Below are 22,038 nucleotides of genomic sequence, written 5' to 3'. Positions count from 1 at the left end.
GAAAGCCGATTGTTCGGCATGACAAATTTCTAAGACTTTGCGTTTGGAGCACAGCATTGTATGAAACCATGGACTGTAGTGAAACCATGGACTGTGGGAAAACCGGAAAAGAAGAAAATCGAAGCATTTGAGATGCGATGTTACAGAAGAAAATTAGGTAGACTGATAGGGAACGACAAGGTTCTCCGGAGAATCTGTGAGGATAAGAATTTAAGGAAAACACCGACCAGAAGAAGGGACAGGATGGTAGGATATCTGTTAAAACACCAGAGAGTAACTTCCATGGTACTAGAGGGAGCTGTAGAGTGTAGAAGAAGAAAGGGGTTGAAATATGTCCAGCAAATAATTGACGTAGGTTGGAAGTGCTCCTCTGAGGTGATGAGGCTGCTTAAGAAGAGGAATTAATTGAGGGCCGCATCAAACAATTCAGAAGAGTGTTGGGTTGATTTGGGGGAAGAGACCAAACAGCAAGGTCATCAGTATCTTCGGATTAGGGAAGGATAGGGAAGGAGGTCGGCCGTGCCCTGTCAAAGGAACCATCTCAGCATTTGCCTGAAGCGGTTTAGGGAAATCACGGAAAACCTAAATCAGGATAGCCGGACGCGAGATTGAACCGTCGCCCTCCCGAATGCGAGTCCAGTGTGCTAACCACTGCGCCACCTCGCTCGGTACAATTCAGAAGACTGATGACTCAATTAAAAAAAAAAAACAGGTGTACACATACAGTAAGTAAAATTTCATTAATTGCTATCCTTCTGGTATTAAATGACCAGTAGTCTGCCTCTTGTTACCATGGTCACTGAGGCTTCCTATGTAGGACCGAATCCAAAGGCTCGGCGGCTTCTGCGTAGGTTTGGTTCCCAGTGTTGACCTATCCTGGTGTACAGTAGCTCTGCTGGGCGTGGATGCGTGTGGCACGCCCAGAGTGAAGTGGTGTGAGGGCCCCGCCCGACGTCCACCTGTCGCAACGGCGGACGCCTCTAGCCGTTATCAGTTCCTCCTCTCGTAATTAACTCTACCAGTTTCTATCGCACTGCCGACAGCACTGGAATGGTGCAGGTGTACATTGCACAATGCTGGTCACATAACATGTTTACAATGACTCTCAGATGGTGGTGGGTCGTTTGCCTGTCCCGCACACACGTATTTTTTTTGACTCATCAGTCTTCTGCCTGATCTGATGCGGCACGCCACGAATTCCTCTCCTGTGCCAACCTCTTCGTCCCAGAGTAGCACTTGCAACTACGTCCTCAGTTATCTGCTGGATTTATTCCAATCTCGGTCTCCCGCTACAGTTTTTGCCCTCTTCAACTCCCCCTAGTGCCATGGAAGTCATTCCCTGCTGTCTTAACGGATGTCGTATCATCCTGTCCTTTCTCCTTGTCAGTGTTTTCCACTTCCTTTCCTCTCTGATTCTGCGCGGAGCCTCCTGATACCTCATCTTATTATTCCACCTGATTTTCAACATTCGTCTAAGCACCACATCTCAAATGCTTCGATTCTCTTCTGTCCGGTTTTTCCACAGCCCACGTTTCGCTACCATACTATGATGTGCTCCAAATGTACATTCTCAGAACGTTCTATTCAAATTAAGGCTTATGTTTGACACTAACAGACTTATCTTGGCCAGGAATGCCCTTTTTGCAAGTGCTAGTCTGTTTTTGATGTCCTCTTTGTTCCGTCCGTCACTGGTTATTTTGCTGCCTACGTAGCAGAATTCCTTAAACTTCATCTACTTCATGACCATCAATCTTGATGTTAAGTTTCTCATCGCTGTTCTCATTTCTGTTACTCCTCATTACTTTCGTCTTTCTTCGATTTACTCTCAGTCCATATTCTGTACTCATTAGATTGTTCATAGCATTCAGCACATCACATAGGTATTCTTCGCTTTCACTCAGGATACCAATGTGATTAGCGAATACTAACATTGATATCCTTTCACCTTGAATTTTAATTCCACTCCTGAACCTTTCTTTTATTTTCGTCATTGTTTCTTCGATATACAGATTCAAAAGTATGGGTGGAAGACGACATCCCTGTCTTACATCTTTTTAATCTAAGCACTTTGTTCTAGGTCGTCCACTCTTACTATTCGCTCTTGGCTCTTCTACATGTTGTACATTACCCGTCTCTCCCTAGAGCTTAGCCCTACGTTTCTCTTTCGCATATCTTGCACCATTTTACATTGTCGAACGCATTTTCCAGGTAGACAAATCCTATGATCCTGTCTTGATTTTTCTTAGTCTTGCTTCCATTACTAACCGAAACGTCAGAATTGCCTCTGTGGTGCCTTTACCTTTCCTAAAGCCAAACTGATCCTCATCTAACACATCCTCAGTTTTTATTGCATTTTTCTGTATGTTATTCTTGTAAGCAGTTTGGATGCATGAGCTGTCAAGCTGATTGTGGGATAATTCTCGTACCGTTCAGCTCTTGCAGTCTTCGAAATTGTGTGGATGATATTTTTCCGAAAGTCAGATGGTATGTCGACAGTTCAAGCATTCTACACACGAACCTGAATAGTCGATTCGTTGCCAATTCCCCTGTGTTTCTGATGGAATGTTATCTATCCCTTCTGCATTGTTTGATCTTAAGTTTTCCAATGCTCTTTTAAATTCTCATACCGGATCCCTACCCCTTTTTAAAGTGACTGCTGTTTTTTCTCCCATCAAGTCGTCAGAGAAATCTCATAGAGGCCTTCTGTGTACTCTTTCCACCTATCCGTTCTCTCCTCCGCAATTAAGAGTGAAATTCCCATTCCACTCTTGTTTACGTTATCACCCTTGCTTTTAATTTCGCCGGCCAGAGTGGCCCAACGGTTCTAGGCGCTACAGTCTGGAACCGTGGGACCGCTACGGTCGCAGGTTCGAATCCTGCCTCGGGCATGGATGTGTGTGATGTCCTTAGGTTAGTTAGGTTTAGGTAGTTCTATGTTCTAGGGGACTGATGACCTCAGAAGTTAAGTCCCATAGTGCTCAGAGCCATTTGAACCATTTTTAATTTCGCCGAACGTTGTTTTGACTTTTCTGTACGCTGCCTCAGTCCTTTCGACAGTCACATCTTTTTCGATTTTTTCACATTTTTCCTGCGGCCATTTCGTCTTAGCTTATCTGGTCTTCCTATTTATTTCATTCCTGAGTGACTCGTATGTCTGTATTCCTAAATTTCCCTGAACACTAAATAGCAATAAAAAGTGACTGAAGCAGTTAAAGTTACAATACACTCGTAGTCCCCAAAATACCGCCGTAGTCCTCAAAAGTGTTCCTAGAATATGGATAAATTTCAGGTAATCATCTCTGGTTCACGCCTCCTTCACTGAAAAGGAATGATTGTCGTACACACCCGCTTAAACTTACATGTATTCACATTTAAAGCAAGCTTCCATTCATGTGTCAAACAGAATTTCTATCCAAGTCGTCTTGAGTACTTTTGCAGTCACTCAACGGTGACACTTCCCGCACGCAACAGCGTCATCAGCAAACAACATCAGACTGCTGACCACCACACGCAATAGATCGTTTATGTACACGGCGAACAAGAGCGGTCGTAGCACGTTGCCATGGGCAAATATGACCTTAATGTTCTCTCTCATCAACATCTACGTCAACATCATACTCCGCAAGGCACCTAACGGTGTGTGGCGGAGGGTACTTCTGGTACCAATAACTTATCCCTCCTCGCCCGTTCCACTCGTGAATGGCATGTGGGAGGAATGATGGTCGGTAAGCCTTTGTATTAGCTCTAATTTCTTGAATTTTCTCGTCGCGGTCATTTTGTGAAATATACATGGGAGGAAGTAAAATGTTGTGGGACTCTTCCCGGAAAGTGCTCACTCGAAAAATAGTAAACATCTCTGTGAGCCGGCCGGAGTGGCCGAGCGGTTCTCGGCGCTACAGCCTGGAACCGCGCGACCGCTACGGTCGCAGGTTCGAATCCTGCCTCGGGCATGGATGTGTGTGATGTCCTTAGGTTAGTTAGGTTTAAGTAGTTCTAAGTTCTAGGGGACTTATGACCTCTGCAGTTGAGTCCCGTAGTGCTCAGAGCCATTTGGACCATTTGGACCATCTCTGTGACGCACAGCGCCTCTCATGTAAGGTCTGTGACTGGAGTTTGTTGAGCATTTCAATAACGCCCTCGCGATTGCTAAACGAATGCGTGACGAAACGTGCCGCTCCTTGTTGAATCTTCTCCATCAGTCCTACCTGCTGAGCGCCCCCGATTGATGAACAGTACTCAAGAATCAGTCGAATTATCGTCTCGTAAACCATTTCCTAGACGAATGAATTACATTTCCATAATATTCATCCAATGAATCTTTGTGTGACATCTGTTTTTCCTACTATTTGTTTTATGCGGTCATTCCACTTAAGGTCGCTCTGGATAGTTACTCGTAGATATTTTACAGTAGGTACTGCTTCTAGCAATTTGTCATCAGTAGTGTAGTTGTACAGTCGTGGATTTCTTTTCCTATGTATGCGCAATGTCTTACATTTATTTACGTTCAGAATCAACTGCCATAGCCTGCACCATTCAAAAGTGGTTCAAATGGCTCTGAGCACTATGGGACTTAGCATCTGAGGTCATCAGTAGCCTAGAACTTAGAACTACTTAAACCTAACTAAGCTAAGGACATCACACACATCCATGCCCGAGGCGGGAATCGAACCTGCGACCGTAGCGGTCGCACGGTTCCAGACTGAAGCGCCTAGAACCGCTCGGCCACTGCGGCCGGCCCTGCATCATTCATCAGTCCTCTGCAGGTCGTTCTCCATATCTATACTGCCTTCTGGTGTTGCTGTTTTCTTACAGAAAATCAGATTGTCTCTGGACAGTCTGAGAAACCTTCTGACACTTTCTGCTACATGGCTGATGTACATTGTAAACTGTAACGGTCCTATCACACTTCCTTGGGTACTCCGTAAATTATCTTTACATCTTACGGTTTTGTTCTTTTAAGTTGCAAGGAAGTCGTGAATGCAGTCGCAAATTTGGTCCAATACTCGGTAAGCTCGTACGTTTTTTCACTAAACGGCAGTACAGGACAGTCTCAAAAGCCTTTCTGAGGTCGATGAACGCGGCATCAACATGAGTGCCCTTGTCTACAGCGCTATGGCTCTCACGGAGGAACAAAGCGAGCTGTTTCGCAAGATCTCTGCGGAATCTACGTTGATTTTTAGAGAGGAGATTTCCGTTTTCCAAAAACTTCATAATTCTAGAGCGTAAAACATGTTCTATAATTCGACAACAGATTGACGTCGAAGATATATGCCCTTAATTACATGCATCTGCCCTGAGACCCTTCTTGTAAACGGGAATTACCTGCGCTTTTTTCCAGTCGCTTTACCCTTCGTTGCTCCCACGATTTACGATAAACTGCTTCTAGAAGAGGAGCAACTTCTTCACATAATACTTGTAGAATCTTATAGATATTTCATTTCGTCTTGGTGTCCTTCCACTACTAAGCGGTTGTAGTTGGTTTTCTATTACACGATCGGTTATCTCAATTACTACCATTTCAACGTCCGTATGCTGATTAAAAGGAGGGACAGTGTTACAGTCTCCGTTCAGAATAACACGAGTATACTGGCTTCTGTCACACAGAATCGGGTGAAACGTAGCAATCAATATCCACGTAGTATTGTAGCTCAACAGGAAATAATAATGAAGGACTGGCTCGACTAAATTTATTCCTGGAGAGACTTGTGGATTCCTTCCTCGCCGAAGTGCGGCACTTTTCTACGCTAGAGACGATGTTACACTGGATTAGCGTGATGTTTACTGGGAGTTAACTTTTGTTCGGTGTTGTTAGATAAGAACCTACCTGTAAGCCAACTGTTCGACAGACAACGCGTGTGAAAAGGGCGAGCTTTATTTGACACAAGTGATTCTTCGTCTGCATATAGATACTCCGCAAGCCACCGTACGTTGCTTGGCGGAGGATAGCCTGTACCATTACGGCAAATGGCTCTTTGCACTATGGGACTTAACATCTGAGGTCATCAGTCCCCTAGAACTTAAGAACTACTTGAACCTAACTAATCTAAGGAAATCACACACATCCATGCCGAGGCAGGATTGGAACCTGCGACTGTAGCAGTCGCGCGGTTCCAGACTGAAGCGCCCAGAGCCGCTCGGCCGGCTGTGTACCATTACTAGTCAGTTCCTTTCCCGTTCCACTGGCAAACAGAGTGAGGCAAAAACAACTGTCTAAACTGTCTACACGCCTGCGTCAAGTTTCTTGTATCTTATACTCGTGGTCCTTACACGAAATATACGATGGCAGCATTCAGCTTCCCTAAATTTTCTCAATAGTGTTCGTCGAAAAGAACGTCAGCTTCTCTTCAGGAATTCCCATTTGTTCCCGAAACATCTCCATAACACTTGCGTGTTATTGAACTTACCTGAACTGCTTCGATGTCTTCCTTTAATCCGAACTGGTACTGATCCCAAACACTCTAGCAGTACTCAAGAATAGGTCGCACTAGCTTCCTGTATGCAGTCTCCTTTCCCAAAACTCTCCCAATAAATCGAAGTCGACTATAGGCCTTTCCTACCACAATCCTTACTAGCCCATTCCATTTCACATTACCTTGCGACGTTACGTACAGATGTTTAAATGACGTGACTGTCAAGCAAGACACTACTAATGCTGTATCCGAACATTACGGTTTTTTTCTCTACTCATTTGCATTTTTCTACATTTAGAGCTAGCTGCCATTCATCACACCAACCAGAAATTTTATTTACGTCATCTTGTACCCTCCTACAATCACTCGACTTCGACTCCTTCCTCCCTCCACAGCATCATCAGCAAGCAATCGCAGATGCTTCCAACGCTGCCCGCCAGAATAGTTACGTATATAGAGAATGAAACGGTGCTACCGACGATAACCTTGTCTCTGTTGAGCACTCACCGTCGGGGACAACATACTGGGTTCTATTACTGTAAGTAGGCTGTTTAGGTTTTTATGTTGGTGACGCCACGTAGCGCTTTGTATGAAAATCGCTGACTGCTCTGTGTGCAGTCTGTGGCTGGTTGGACTCATTGTTGGAATATTCGCTAGTGTAGCGTTGGGCAGTTGGATGTGAGCCGCCAGCAGTGGTGGATGTGAAGAGAGAGATGCCAGAGTTTCGAGAGGTTACTATAAGCGGACGATCTGGACGTGTGTCCGCCAGAAAAAGGAAATTTGTGAAGATAGATGATTATATATATATATATATATGATGACTTTTGAACATTATTAAGGTAAATACATTGTTTGCTCTCTAATCTTTGATTTGCTAACTATGCCTATCGGTAGTTAGTGCCTTCAGTAGTTAGAAGCTTTTATTTAGCTGGCAATATTGGCGCTCGCTGTATTGCAGTAGTTCGAGTGACAAAGATTTTTGTGAGGTAAGTGATTCATGAAAGGTATAGGTTATTGTTAGTCAGGACTATTCTTTTGTAGGGATTATTGAAACTCAGATTGCTTTGCGCTAAAGTATTGTGTGTCAATTTAGTCATGATCAGAATAAGTAAAGAGAAAACTGTCTGAGTACGTTGAGTTTTACTCAGTTGTTTGAAAATCAGATAACGTAAGAGTTTTTCCAGCATCGTCATTCTTTACATTCAAAGGGGAAGTTTCATTACTTAAGAAGTATTCGAACCATTCACCTATCTGGGAACTTATCCCTTTATGCTTCGTTAAGCCTACAGCAGTGCACCGTATCAAATGCTTTCTGGAAATCAGAAGTATGGAACATGCCTGTAGCCCTTCATCGTCAGTTTGCAGTATATCATGGGAGATAAAGGCAAGCTGAGTTTCTCACGAGCGATGCTTTCTAAAACCGTGCTGATTCGTGGATATAAGCTTCTCGGTGTCAAGGAAATTTATTATATTCTGAGAATATGTTCATCGAGTGTGCAGCAAACCGATGTTAGCGATATTGGTCTATAATTTTGCGGGTCCGGTTTTTCCACCCTTCTGATATACAGAAGTCACCTACGCTGTTATCCAGTCACTTGGGACTTTGTGCTGGGCGAGAGATTCGCGATAAATGCAAGGAAAGTAAGGGGCCAGCGCCGTACAGTACTTTGTAAAACCACACTGGGATTCCATCCGGACCTGGCGACTTACTTTCAACTCTTTCAGTTGTTTCTTTCCTTAAAACAATGCCGAGTAATGAACGGAAGCTTTTCTCTCTGTATGAAACTATCTTCAGTATAAGAATATGATTAAAGGTTCTTAAGAAGAAGATCAGCGTTAAGGATAATGATCCAAAATTTTGTACACGTGTCCTTTTGCATTTATTATATATAAGAGATAACAGACTTTTTAAAAACGATTGTGACTGCAAATGCGAGCTGTGAAAGGAGTCATTATCGCAGAGTAATCTCTCTAAAACTGACCAGGCGGCGCCTTATTTGCCACTACAACGCAGTTTTTCATTTTAAAAGCGTATGATAACATTTCTTCGTACTGTCGGAGCAAAGTGAATAGTGGTAAAGCGTGTTAATGTGATTAGAGGAACAATCTGTCTCGTTTTTGTTCTGAGAAGAAAGAAGTCACGCGAAGTAATGTATTGTGTTTCCGGGAAGCAGATTTTTTGCTGCTCGGTGAAACAGTCCGGCTGTTTCCATCTCGCGGCGGTGAAAAGCAGGCAGCGTCTGGTACGAACCGACGCGATGGGGATAACGTTGACGCCCCAGGCACTACGCTTTAATCCACCACACGCGAGCGAGTGCAGCACGCACCTCTGCGCAGGACAACTGTCAGCTGACACGATACTCAGAACATCCTGACCTCATAGTACTGCGTATGAAATGGCAGTCATCACGTCTAAAAAGTATTTACATCTACCTGACTACTCCGCAAGTACAGGGTGGTGCAAGGCTTCTATTATGACATAATATGGTGTGATTGGTTCTTGTTATCATATTTATGCTGCAGTAGACAACCTAAAACTTAGTAGGAAAAGTTTTCGAAGTGCTTTCCTTCTGCTGCGACGAGTGTGCAGGGTCTTGACCTGAATTCTGTGATGAATTACTGAAGATGCCATTTTTGACTGCAGAGATCTTTCTCGAATTTGAATTACTAGGGTCCTGGACTGTTTCAGGTGCATCTCCGAGGACTCAGTCCTTTAGATAATCCCGAAAGAAATAGTCATACGGGTTGAGATAGGGATTATAATACAGCCATCCCACACCATGTCCAGCGCCTTGAACGTGTGGACTCGCAGTGCCGCAGTGGAGCCGGTTCTGTTTGTTGACGTGTCCTCGGAACTGGAAATGTGCCTCATCAATAAACCTGATTCTTAACGACTGTTTCATTTTCAAAGGCTTCAGTCATTTCATTTGCAAAAGAACATCGCTGCTACACATCACTGTCCTTCAGAGATTGGTACAGTTCAATTTTGTAACGGAAAACAGTAATTTTCTGTTTCATTATCCTCAGGAAATACGGTCGTGACGTCCTGAGTTGCTGTGCTGAATGTCTTTTTGATATAGTGGTCTCTTCATTAAATAGGGTTCGCACTCATTTCATTATCCTCCAAGATTTAACTTGAGGGTGGTCGCCTTGAGTGGCCTTTCCTTGAGTCATGAAAGGATCCAGTCTTCTCAAAATGTTTCATCGACCTGTAAAAAAGAGGGCAATATTACGCAAAATCCGTGTCAGAGGTTGCTTAAATTTCATCACAATTGGACTTCTGTTCAGTTCTATAATCTCACGGAGAAGTGATTGTTCCGGCTGGTGCTGTTCTTGGATCAAATGTGCTGTAGAATGCGCAGCTCTCCATAACAATACGTCGAGAATTTGTGTAAAATGTCTTTACGACAAACAAACGCTGTTCGAACGCTTATACTTCCATTCTGAAATGTGTACATAGGTATTGTTTAGTGAACTATATAATTTTCAGAGCTACAAAACAATAACATCATAAGGAGGGTCATTTATGGCATACAGTTAAACCACAGTAGACAAACACTTTCTAACACCTGTTTTGCTCCACCCTGTACATATCGGAAACGGCCTCGTATCACTGTCAGTCTCTTCCTGTCTATTCCATTTATTTATAAAGCGATAGAGGAATGGCTATGTGCTTACGGCGTTGTTGTTGTTGTTTTCAGTTCGACGACTAGTTTCAAGCAGCCCTTCACTCTAGGCTTTCCAGTCACTTCACCTCTGCGTAGCTACTGTTATTTACACCCACTTGAACCAGTTTAGTCTAGCCAAGCATCCAAGGTGTGCCACCCTCGCTATCCTCCATTACCAAATTACCTGATCCCCAATGCCTCAGTAAGAGCCCTATCAAAATATTTCGTTTTTTTAGCCAACATTTACCATAAAGTTTTTAGAAGGCATCTGCTCATCTTATCTTCAGTGTTTTTCTGTGGCACCTCAAGTTTCTATTGTCCTCTCATTCTAATGTTTATCGCTGAGATGATAGGTGTACGTGTGTGTTTTTTTGTGTAAGCACAAGTCACTCTCAGAGGTAGCGATGTGCAAGCCCTGTTATTGTAGTGATAAGCAAAATTATAATGATCATGAGAAAGTTTACTGAGCTATGTGTGGCTCGCGTTCTTGCCGTTCATAACTTGACGTCGCGTAATAGCAGCAGTGGCGTCTAGAATCCTCCTTGTGTTAATGGTGCCACTGAGTTGGCAGTATTGTTTGTCCACGAGTGGCAGCAGCAACGGTTATCGATAGCCAGTACTGTGGTGCTATCTTTGGTGCCATGGCTAAGTATTCCGGGTCGCCGTGTGTGTGCCAGGCATTTCAGCTTAGGACAGAGCAGCGAGGAGGTCCGCAGCGCGAGTTCAGACCAGGACCGCTGGCTGCTTGCAGTACTGTCGGACCTAGGGGCTGTAGCCGACGACCGAACCCAGGACGTTTGAAGTTGAGTGAACCGTGTCCAGTTCTGAAACCTCCACTGTTTGAGATCTCGCTGTTGTTTGCATGTTGCTGCTTCCAGGGCCGGTGAGACCAACCGCAACAAGTGGAGTCTGTCAGGTTGGCGGAAGCTATTAGCCGCCTTCTACTCCTTGATGTTAGTTTGGATTTAGTATCATTCTTATTAGTGAAGTGCAAACAGAGGTTTTTTTTGTCTTGTGGCCGCTAACGCCCCAGTTACCTGCCCTGAAGCTTAGTGTACTTTTCCGGCAGAGTACCTTTCCTCGTCGTGTTGATGCTGTTCGACATTGCATGTAGTTCGACAGCCTCTTGAACTGTCCTGTGCATATGTTTTTGGGAGGTCTACCTTGGTTCTAGTGTTTCCTTCGGCTTTCGGTGTGTTTCTGAAGACGTGGTGCTGTCTGTCTCTTCGCCCTTGCCTAAAAATAGTCCATCGTTGTACCGGTGATCGGACGTTGGGCGTATTAGTTAGTCGGTCGATCGGCGCTTAGGCTACCCCTAGTGTGAGTTGCCATCCTGTTACGAGCAACTCTTGGCTGCCTGTCTCACCGCTTACACAGCTGTAGTCACCTTCCTCAGGTCGATCCAGGGAGCACTGTCTGTGGATCACTCCGTATTATTTGAACAAGTTTTCATAATTGTTTAAAATTTATGCTAATGTTAACATGTTATTGCCTTCCCCACCTGTAATTCCGGTCTTCTGCCGTTAATTGTGTGTAATAATGCTTGCCTTCAGCTGACAAATTATTTTCAATTTTCTCTTAATAAGGCCTGCAGCCGTCACTATAGTCTGTTATAATTCGTTAAGAATTCGTTTTAATTCGTTTTAAAAAGGTTTTAGTATTTGAACATGCAGCTGCCTTCCTTACTTGTAATTCAGGCCTACAGCCATTGAGTATTCTGCTTGTGGCCTTCAGCCCCCAATAATTTTGAATCCTTTCTTAATCAGGCCTTCAGCCTTTAATGGTTTGTAACATTGCTTGTGACCTTCAGCCGACAAATAATTTTCACTCCTGTTTTAGTGAAGCCTTCGGCCGTCAGTATAGCTTCTTACAAGTTATTAAGATTATTAGAAAGGGTTTTAGTATTTTTAAAGTGTAATGGTCCACCTTATTTGTAATTCAGGCCTTCAGCACTTGTGTATTCTGAAATTGCTTGTGGCCTTCAGCCCACGAATAATTTTCAACCTTCTTAGTCAGGCCTTTAGCCGTTGATTGTGTACAACATTGTGGCCTTCAGCCGACCAATAATTTGCAATTTTTTCTTAATAAGGCCTTCAGCTGTTACTATAGCTTGTTACCGTTTTGATTGTTAAGAAGAAAATATCTTAGAATTTGTTAATGTGTAACTGCCTTCCTCACTTGTAATACAGGCCTTCAGTCGTTGGGTGTTCTGAAATTGGTGCTGGTCTTCAGCTGTTAATTGTTTGTAACATTGCTTGTGGCTTTCAGCCGACAATAACTTGCAATTCTTCCAATAAGGCTTTCAGTCGCGAGTGTAGTAAAATCTTTCAAAAATGATTGCTGAGAGTTTTTTTAAATAAAATGTATGTGTTTTCTATGCAACCAATGGTAACTGATTAGGCCCCGTGCGCACCTTTCCTGCTTTCCATAAGTCCCATGTCTCAATTACTAACGCTCATGATAATGCTTCAGAAGTAGTTATACATAATTTAGTGTAATGATTAATAAACTACCTGCATAACTCAGTACTGAATAGAATGAGTGAGTAAATAGATTCATAAAAGCGGGAGCTGCTACTAATTTTTATTAGCCTCACACTTTTTTAATCTCTTTATTGGCTTTCGGGACGTGAGCAAACAGTCACCTCAACACTCGAAATGTTATATTGCAGTTGGTTTTGACAATGCAAATGTACATAAGTTTAAATCGTACTCTGGTACAAAGGTACATAGGCGTAACAAAGAACAGATTCTGACACAAAACAAATTTTACATGACAATATACTGAAACGAGTAAACAAGATAAAAATGTGACACAGGATACACAGAGTTAGGAATTCAGACACATTCATTCAAGAGGTTCACAGTGACATACATTTATAGGCAGAGCGTTCCATATCCTGCGGAATAGCACATGAGAATCTAGTTAGTTAATTGTGCTTTGGTCTTCACCTGGCACTCTCATTAACGGGCGCATTAGGACGCAGCTCAGGAAGCTACATCAGGGTGTTGTCACTGTTGACGAACTTTATCGTGTTTTATAAGTTGGTACATCGTTGGGTTTTTAGGCTACTTGGGAATTGATAAACGGCCGGCCGGTGTGGCCGGGCGGTTCTAGGCGCTTCAGTCTGGAACCGCGTGACTGCTACGGTCGCAGGTTCGAATCCTGCCTCGGGCATGGATGTGTGTGATGTCCTTAGGTTAGTTAGGTTTAATTAGTTCTAAATTCTAGGCGACTGATGACCTCAGAAGTTAAGTCGCATAGTGCTCAGAGCCATTTGAACCATTTTTGAATTGATAAACAAGAGCTCGAAGAGTACGTTATTCAGTACATTATTCAGCTGGCAGAACATTGTCCTTCGACAACAACATGCCGAATTTCTACACCTATCGCATAAAATAATATGGCGGACATTACGTACGCACGACCTCGGTTCTTCTGTCCTTATCATTTCTAGCAACTTCGCCACCCTCCAGAAGGAGATGGAGGCAGATAACTGGAATTTTGTCGTTGGCAAATCAGCCAGTAATGCCATTAATACTAATGACTGCTGAAGCCACTTTCACTCGTGACGGTATCAATAAGACCCGTAATTCACGTCAGTGGTCCGACGAAAAGCCACGCGCATTTGTGATACATATTTTGGAGACTGCCGCTCTATAAATGTGGTATAATAGGTACCAGTAGATTGGCGCTGTTGTGTAACACGGCTTCGTAACCCAGATTTTCTTGCAAACGAGCTTCCGGAATCACTGGATACGTTCCATTTGCTACAAGGATGGCTATGTTGTGTAACATGACTGGTACAGACCGCTTTTGATCCTGAATCAATTCAGTTGCACTTTAATTCATGATGAAAGTGTGTACAACTAAGAGTTGAGTGGTGATTGAAAGGTCTGACGCGTAGTTGCCGAGTTTACTGTGCAGTTGCTCAAGTTGTGTGGTATCCTGGGGTGATTTCCAGTATCTACTCGGCGCGTCCCGGGAGTTAATCCCGGACGAGAAGGCGCATCGGTGCCTTAGACCCCCCCCCCCCCCAACTGCTCACTTGGGATGTAGCAAGTATCTATTCAGCATGGATGTCGACAATAAGCCTACTTTTTCGTTTTCACGAAACGTGAGAAGTATAGCCCCATTTCGACAGTACAGGGCTATTACAAATGATTGAAGCGATTTCATAAATTCACTGTAGCTCCATTCATTGGCATATGGTCACGACACACTACAGATACGTAGAAAAACTCATAAAGTTTTGTTCGGCTGAAGCCGCACTTCAGGTTTCTGCCGCCAGAGCGCTCGAGAGCGCAGTGAGACAAAATGGCAACAGGAGCCGAGAAAGCGTATGTCGTGCTTGAAATGCACTCACATCAGTCAGTCATAACAGTGCAACGACACTTCAGGACGAAGTTCAACAAAGATCCACCAACTGCTAACTCCATTCGGCGATGGTATGCGCAGTTTAAAGCTTCTGGATGCTTCTGTAAGGGGAAATCAACGGGTCGGCCTGCAGTGAGCGAAGAAACGGTTGAACGCGTGCGGGCAAGTTTCACGCGTAGCCCGCGGAAGTCGACGAATAAAGCAAGCAGGGAGCTAAACGTACCACAGCCGACGGTTTGGAAAATCTTACGAAAAAGGTTAAAGCAGAAGCCTTACCGTTTACAATTGCTACAAGCCCTGACACCCGATGACAAAGTCAAACGCTTTGAATTTTCGGCGCGGATGCAACAGCTCATGGAAGAGGATGCGTTCAGTGCGAAACTTGTTTTCAGTGATGAAGCAACATTTTTTCTTAATGGTGAAGTGAACAGACACAATGTGCGAATCTGGGCGGTAGAGAATCCTCACGCATTCGTGCAGCAAATTCGCAATTCACCAAAAGTTAACGTGTTTTGTGCAATCTCACGGTTTAAAGTTTACGGCCCCTTTTTCTGCTGCGAAAAAAACGTTACAGGACACGTGTATCTGGACATGCTGGAAAATTGGCTCATGCCACAACTGGAGACCGACAGCGCCGACTTCATCTTTCAACAGGGTAGTGCTCCACCGCACTTCCATCATGATGTTCGGCATTTCTTAAACAGGAGATTGGAAAACCGATGGATTGGTCGTGGTGGAGATCATGATCAGCAATTCATGTCATGGCCTCCACGCTCTCCCGACTTAACCCCATGCGATTTCTTTCTGTGGGGTTATGTGAAAGATTCAGTGTTTAAACCTCCTCTACCAAGAAACGTGCCAGAACTGCGAGCTCGCATCAACGATGCTTTCGAACTCATTGATGGGGACATGCTGCGCCGAGTGTGGGAGGAACTTGATTATCGGCTTGATGTCTGCCGAATCACTAAAGGGGCACATATCGAACATTTGTGAATGCCTAAAAAAACTTTTTGAGTTTTTGTATGTGTGTATAAAGCATTGTGAAAATATCTCAAATAATAAAGTTATTGTAGAGCTGTGAAATCGCTTCAATCATTTGTAATAACCCTGTATTTCTGTGTGGTCAGTTATGCATATTGTCCCTCCTCCTCCCGCTCTTTAGACATTGTGGTGTGTGTTACATCTTCGATGAGTGGAATACCGTTCAAGATCGATATGAACCAAGTAAACTGTTTATACCTCTATGTATGTCATAACAGGGAAACTTTTGCAGCGATTCCTTCTATTTTCGTGCTTCAGGTACATTTACGTTCATCACACTGCGGCAGGCTTGCTGCCGCTCCACCTACAGAGATGAGTCCAGAGAACTTGGTGTTCTTATTATTCGTTTCCTGGGAATCGTTGCGTGCCAACTACTATTTAGCGCCTTGGCTTTGTCCCGTGCTCACGGTGCAGTCTGAAGATGAAAGTGTTGCTTTCCGCTATCGTCTGAGGTGTTACTTTCATATTTCAGTGTCAGTACTCTAAGCATCTCGAAATTGAACTGATTCTTTGCACATCTTCCGATATTTCTCATGTATTCGAAAATTTGAATTGTGCAGGTGTGGAACTGTGATTTTATTCTGCTTCCAGTCTTCCTAAGGACGTATTTCAAAGTCTCACATAATTAACTTCAGCTTTCCTTGTTGAGTTTCTGTGTGTTTCGGTCTTCCAAATTCACTTGCTATGATATTCCGTGTTGGTTCTGAATTTGAATAAATACCTAGTTATTGTGAAATCGACTTCTATTTAGTAATCGCACCCCCTACAACATCTCTCACGATCCTTGTTTAACAAATACAAAATGACGTTTCAGTGTGATGATGTTACCGTTGGGTGTAGTGACCAAATAAATTATTAACCCTTCGGTGGGCGCGCCTGCGGAAGATAGCCGCAAGATTTGGTTTTGGTCGCTATTGTTGTTTGAAAGTGAGTGTTGCGTTTGCAGTGTGTTTGCCACTACGGGCCTTGTGATGTAAGTATTTTCTTTACTTGTGTTTACTTCTTTCTTTTATATTGGTGTATAATGAATATTTGAATCGGTCAAAGTTCCCATATGCAATTTTCATTACTTTTTACACTCTTGGATATTGATGTGCTACAATATATTACTTTTACAAAAACATGTGTTTCATTAGGTCTCATAAAACCGTGAAATGGAGAAAAAGAAGGCATTTGACAGGCACCGTCTAACTGTACGTCCTGAAGACTATGAGATAGTACTGCGAGAATTGTCAGAAGAAGAATTACAAGAATTGTCAGATTCATGTGAATCTGAGTCGGAAGAGGAAGTTATTGAAGAAGAAAACCGCAGCAGTGACTCCGAACAATCAACAGAGGAAACAGATGACCATCTGGTTGAAGCAGGGAGACAACAAACAAAGGATTACCGATTTTGCGTAGGAACCGATAAAGAAACTATTTGGATAAGTAAACCGCTTCCTTCTTCTCCTAAAATCAAGGCCAAGAACATTCTAAAAGTTTTGCCAGGTCCAAAAGCAAGTGCTGAAATTACGGAAAAAGAAATTGATGCATTTTAATTATGTATTACCGATGGGATGGTTATTTTTCCTTAGGTTAAAAATGTAAAACTAATTGCTGTGCAAAAGCCGCAAAGCGCCCACCGAAGGGTTAATGGAACGTCGCGTAACATATGAAGCTGTTTATTGTGGTGACGAGTGGGCAGTGTTCGCAGGTTTTGATTTCGGAGCGCAGACAGTTACTAATGCGGATTAGTTCCACTTGTTTAAGCATGGCGGGGCCCCTGCACATTCTAGTCATCAGGCAACACACAATTCAAACCTAACATTTTTCGAAAGATGGATAGGCAGCGAGGTTTCTTGGTCACCAAGGTCCCCAGTCCGTACCTATTAAATTTTTACCTGAGCCGATGTTTGAAAGGGAAAGTCTATAAAGAAAAAGTAGCCACAAGAGACGAATTGACCCGATGATAAATAGTGCTGTCCCCATTAAAGAACGTAAATACGACGGCAGAAGAGCTACGAGTGGTTTATTACGAGAATCCGAAAGTACATTGAAGCCGGAGATGGAATTGATCAAAAACAATTTTGAACTTATTTATTTGCCTTTGTCGAACACCTTATGTCAGTATTTGCATGGGTTATAGTCTAACAGCTGTTATGTGGCATATTTGTTCGAATTATTCAATATTACCGCTATTTGAAACATTCACCAATCCTCCTGAAACACCCTGTACATACAGCCTACCTCCAAGAAGTCAAACCTTAAGAAAAATCTGTAATATTGTTTTCATTTCTTGCATCATGAAACTGTTGACACACAATTCCGATAAAAAAGAATCATAGGTAACCACTCGGATGGGCGTGTGGTGATTGGGTGTTGGGGGGGGGGGGGGAGGAGAGTCGGCAGGAGGCAGTCATTGCTTTGGGATACAGACTTATTTCTTTCAGAATCATGACGCATTTCTGAAAAAAGTGCCGGTGATTCCACAACATTTTATTGACAAAAATGGTTTTATGTGTTTTTAAGTACATTGCCCATTAAAATCTGTATATTTTTTCATTAGAACCAATTATGGAAATATTTTTTGATTATGATGTTGATACCTCAGAAACATGATTTTCGAAAGATTCACAGTTTTCTGATGTGGTGAGAAGTACTGTCCACGCATTCTCTGTTTGACACAGGGCAACAGCAAGAAGTCGTTAGGCAATAAATCACGTGAATTCGGCCAATGAGACATTAACCCAGTGATATCATATTTCAAAACCATACTGGCTGCTGTGAAGTCAGATTTAATACATATCAGCTAACATGATCGCCTTACATATCAGTTTGGATTGGATTGTTTGGGGGAAGAGACCAAACTGCGAGGTCATCGGTCACATCGGATTAGGGAAGGATGGGGAAGGAAGTCGGCCGTGCCCTTTCAAAGGAACCATCCCAGGATTTGCCTGGAGCGATTTAGGGAAATCACGGAAAACCTAAATCAGGATGGCCGGACGCGGGATTGAACCGTCGTCCTCCCGAATGCGAGTCCAGTGTACATATCAGTTAGTATGTTTGTTTTACTTACCAGCTAGTACGACTTTTGGATACGGTGACTTCAAAATATTTGTTTTACTTGCCAGCTAGTACGACTTTTGGATACGGTGACTTCAAAACAGCCTTCTAAATATAGAACTACACCCGCCTTTTCCCCACTGTCATGCATTTTCACTTCCTCTTCCTTCTTGAGTGGCACACTACACACCTTTTGTGACTTCCTCTTCTTCTCAGTTGATGGCATCTGCACTGAGAAACGAGTCCACGTTTTCGCCTAAAGTGTTGTAGTGGTGGTCCTGGCTGATGGTAGCCCGCGAACAGAGTACTCGGTTTGCTGCGCACTCTCTAGTAGCTGCTGTGCAACATCGGTCCTGCATTCGGTTGCACAGATTTTTGTCTTTCCACTGGTCTTGTGACACACACTCAAAGAGCTGAAGATACACATATCACTAAGGTAAAAAAATATTCTCCTACATCCCTTCACTGAGCTGCGCATGATGGAAAGAGAGTAGTCATCTGGTATGATATTGAAGGGGACTTTGATATATTGCTTGCAGTTCCTTGGAATCTGGATTACTGAAGAACAAATCACTTGCTTCATTATCACTTCTGAAAACGGTATCAATAAACTTCTGTAAACCCTACTCATCACCACCACGAACTACTCTCTTTGCCATGATGGTTGTTTATTGAGATCACTTACCACGTGACACACATGGTCTGTCCTTCGTTTGAAAATACGTTTAAGAGACATTTGCTAGCTAGAAATTGAACTCTACGCGTTCATATAATGATGCGCGTATTTACGAGCTTAGCTCGTCATATGATTTAAATGTCACAATCTTCATGCGACTACAGCTCGTTATTTTATGCGACTGGCTTAATTCTATGATTTGCTCTATCAAATAATCAATTTTTGGAAATATGTGGTAAGTTCCTATGGGATCAAACTGCTGAGGTCATCAACACTCCCTAGGCTTACACACGACTTAATCTAACTTAAAGTAAGTTACGCTAAGGATAACACACACACCCATCCCCGAGGGACGACTCGAACCACCGACGAGGGGAGTGGGGGTGGGGGGGAGGGGCGTGTGTGCGAACCATGGCATGGTGCCCCAAACCACGACGCTACCCCGCGCGGCAAATAATAAATTGTTTCACGTGCTAAGGAATTGCCGTGATGAACGGCGATGGGAAGTTCTTTGTTGTTTGTTTTTCCTGAAGACTTACGGCAAATAAAATGTTGCATAATATTCGGATCAACCGTTCCTTTGCCTCTCTGAAGTAGTGTTCGCGACACTCCATTGTAAGCACAGGAAGTATCGATCGTAGAAGGGAAGCAGTAGGTGGACATAGGGACGTAGCTTACCCTGATGTTATTAAATCTGTACATTATGCAAACAGTAAAAATACCAAATAAAATTTGGAGAGGGAATTAAAGTTCAGGGAGAAGAAATAAAAACTTTGCGTTTTGGCGATGTCATTGTACGAGCCAGCAAAGGACTTGGAAGAGCAATTGAACTGAATCGACAATGACTTGAGGGTATTACGTGAACGTGAACAAAAGCAAAACCAGGGGAATAGAATGTAGTAGAATTAAATCATACAATGCTGAGGGTATTAGATTAAGAAACGACACACTAAGAGCAGAATATGTTTTATTATTTGGGCACAAAACTGATAATGGCTGAGACAGGGGGAATATAAAGTGCAATAGCAACAAAAGATTTCTGAAAAAGAGGTAGTGTAACATCGAACATAAATGTATGCAAGGAAATATTTTCTGGAGGTATTTGTCCAGATTGTAGCCATCTACGGAAATGAAACACAGACGACAAACAGTTCAGACAAGGAGAGATGGTTCAAATGGCTCTGAGCACTATGGGACTCAACATCTGAGGTCATCAGTCCCCTAGAACTTAGAACTACACTACTGGCCATTAAAATTGCTACACCAAGAAGAAATGCAGATGATAAACGGGTATTCATTGGACAAATATATTATACTACAACTGACATCTGATTACATTTTCACGCAATTTGGGTGCATAGATCCTGAGAAATCAGCACCCAGAAAACCACCTCTGGCCATAATAACGGCCTTGATACACCTGGGCATTGAGTCAAACAGAGCTTGGATGGCGTGTACAGGTACAGCTGCCCATGCAGCTTCAACACGATACCACAGTTCAACAAGAGTAGTGACTGGCGTATTGTGACGAGCCAGTTCCTCGGCCACCATTTATCAGACGTTAACAATTCGTGAGAGATCTGGAGCATGTGCTGGCCGGGGCAGCAGTCGAACATTTTCTGTATCCAGAAATGCCCGTACAGGACTTGCAACATGCGGTCGTGCATTATCCTGCTGAAATGTAGGGTTTCGCAGGGATCGAATGAAGGGCAGAGCCACGGGTCGTAACACATCTGAAATATAACGTTCACTGTTCAAAGTGCCGTCAGTGCGAACAACAGGTGACCGAGACGTGTAACCAATCGCACCCCATACCATCACGTCGGGTGATACGCCAGTATGGCGATGACGAATACACGCTTCCAATGTGCGTTCACCACGATGTCGCCAAACACGGATGCGACCATGATGATGCTGTAAACAGAACCTGCATTCATCCGAAAAAATGACGTTTTGCCATTCGTGCACGCAGATTCGTCGTGGAGTACACCATCGCAGGCGCTCCTGTCTGTGACGCAGCGTCAAGGGTAACCGCAACCATGGTCTCCGAGCTGATAGTCCATGCTGCTGCAAACGTCGTAGAACTGTTCGTGCAGATGGTTGTTGTCTTGCAAACGTCCCCATCTGTTCACTCAGGGATCGAGACGTGGCTGCACGATCCGCTACAGCCATGCGGATAAGATGCCTGTCATCTCGACTGCTAGCGATGCGAGGCCGTTGGGATCCAGCACGGAGTTCCGTATTACCCTTCTGAAACCACCGATTCCATATTCTGCCAACAGTCATTGGATCTCGACCAACGCGAGCGGCAATGTCGCGATGCGATAAACCGCAATCGCGATAGGCTTCAATCCGACCTTTATCAAACTGGGAAACGTGATGGTACGCATTTCTCCTCCTTACACGAAGCACCACAACAACGTTTCACCATGCAACGCCGGTCAACTGCTGTTTGTGTATGAGAAGTAGGTTGGAAACTTTCCTGATGTCAGCACGTTGTAGGTGTCACCACGGCCGCCAAACGTGTGTGAATGCTCTGAAAAGCTAATCATTTGCATATCACAGCATCTTCTTCCTGTCGGTTAAATTTCGCGTCTGTAGCACGTGATCTTCGTGGTGTAGCAATTTTAATGGCCAGTAGTGTACTTAAACCTAACTAACTTAAGTACATCACACACATCTATGCCCGAGGCAGGATTCGATCCTGCTCATATTGTTTCTTCAACAGTTACAAAAACATGTCTATCGTTTGTCAGTCTCTCTCCATCAAAATTATTTTTGTAAATTTTTACATCTGTATCGGCCCATATAGGATATCCACGAT

The sequence above is a fragment of the Schistocerca serialis genome, chromosome 2 (genome assembly GCF_023864345.2).
Source record: "Schistocerca serialis cubense isolate TAMUIC-IGC-003099 chromosome 2, iqSchSeri2.2, whole genome shotgun sequence".
In the NCBI taxonomy this organism is placed as follows: domain Eukaryota; kingdom Metazoa; phylum Arthropoda; class Insecta; order Orthoptera; family Acrididae; genus Schistocerca; species Schistocerca serialis.
This window is presented reverse-complemented; position numbering follows the sequence as displayed.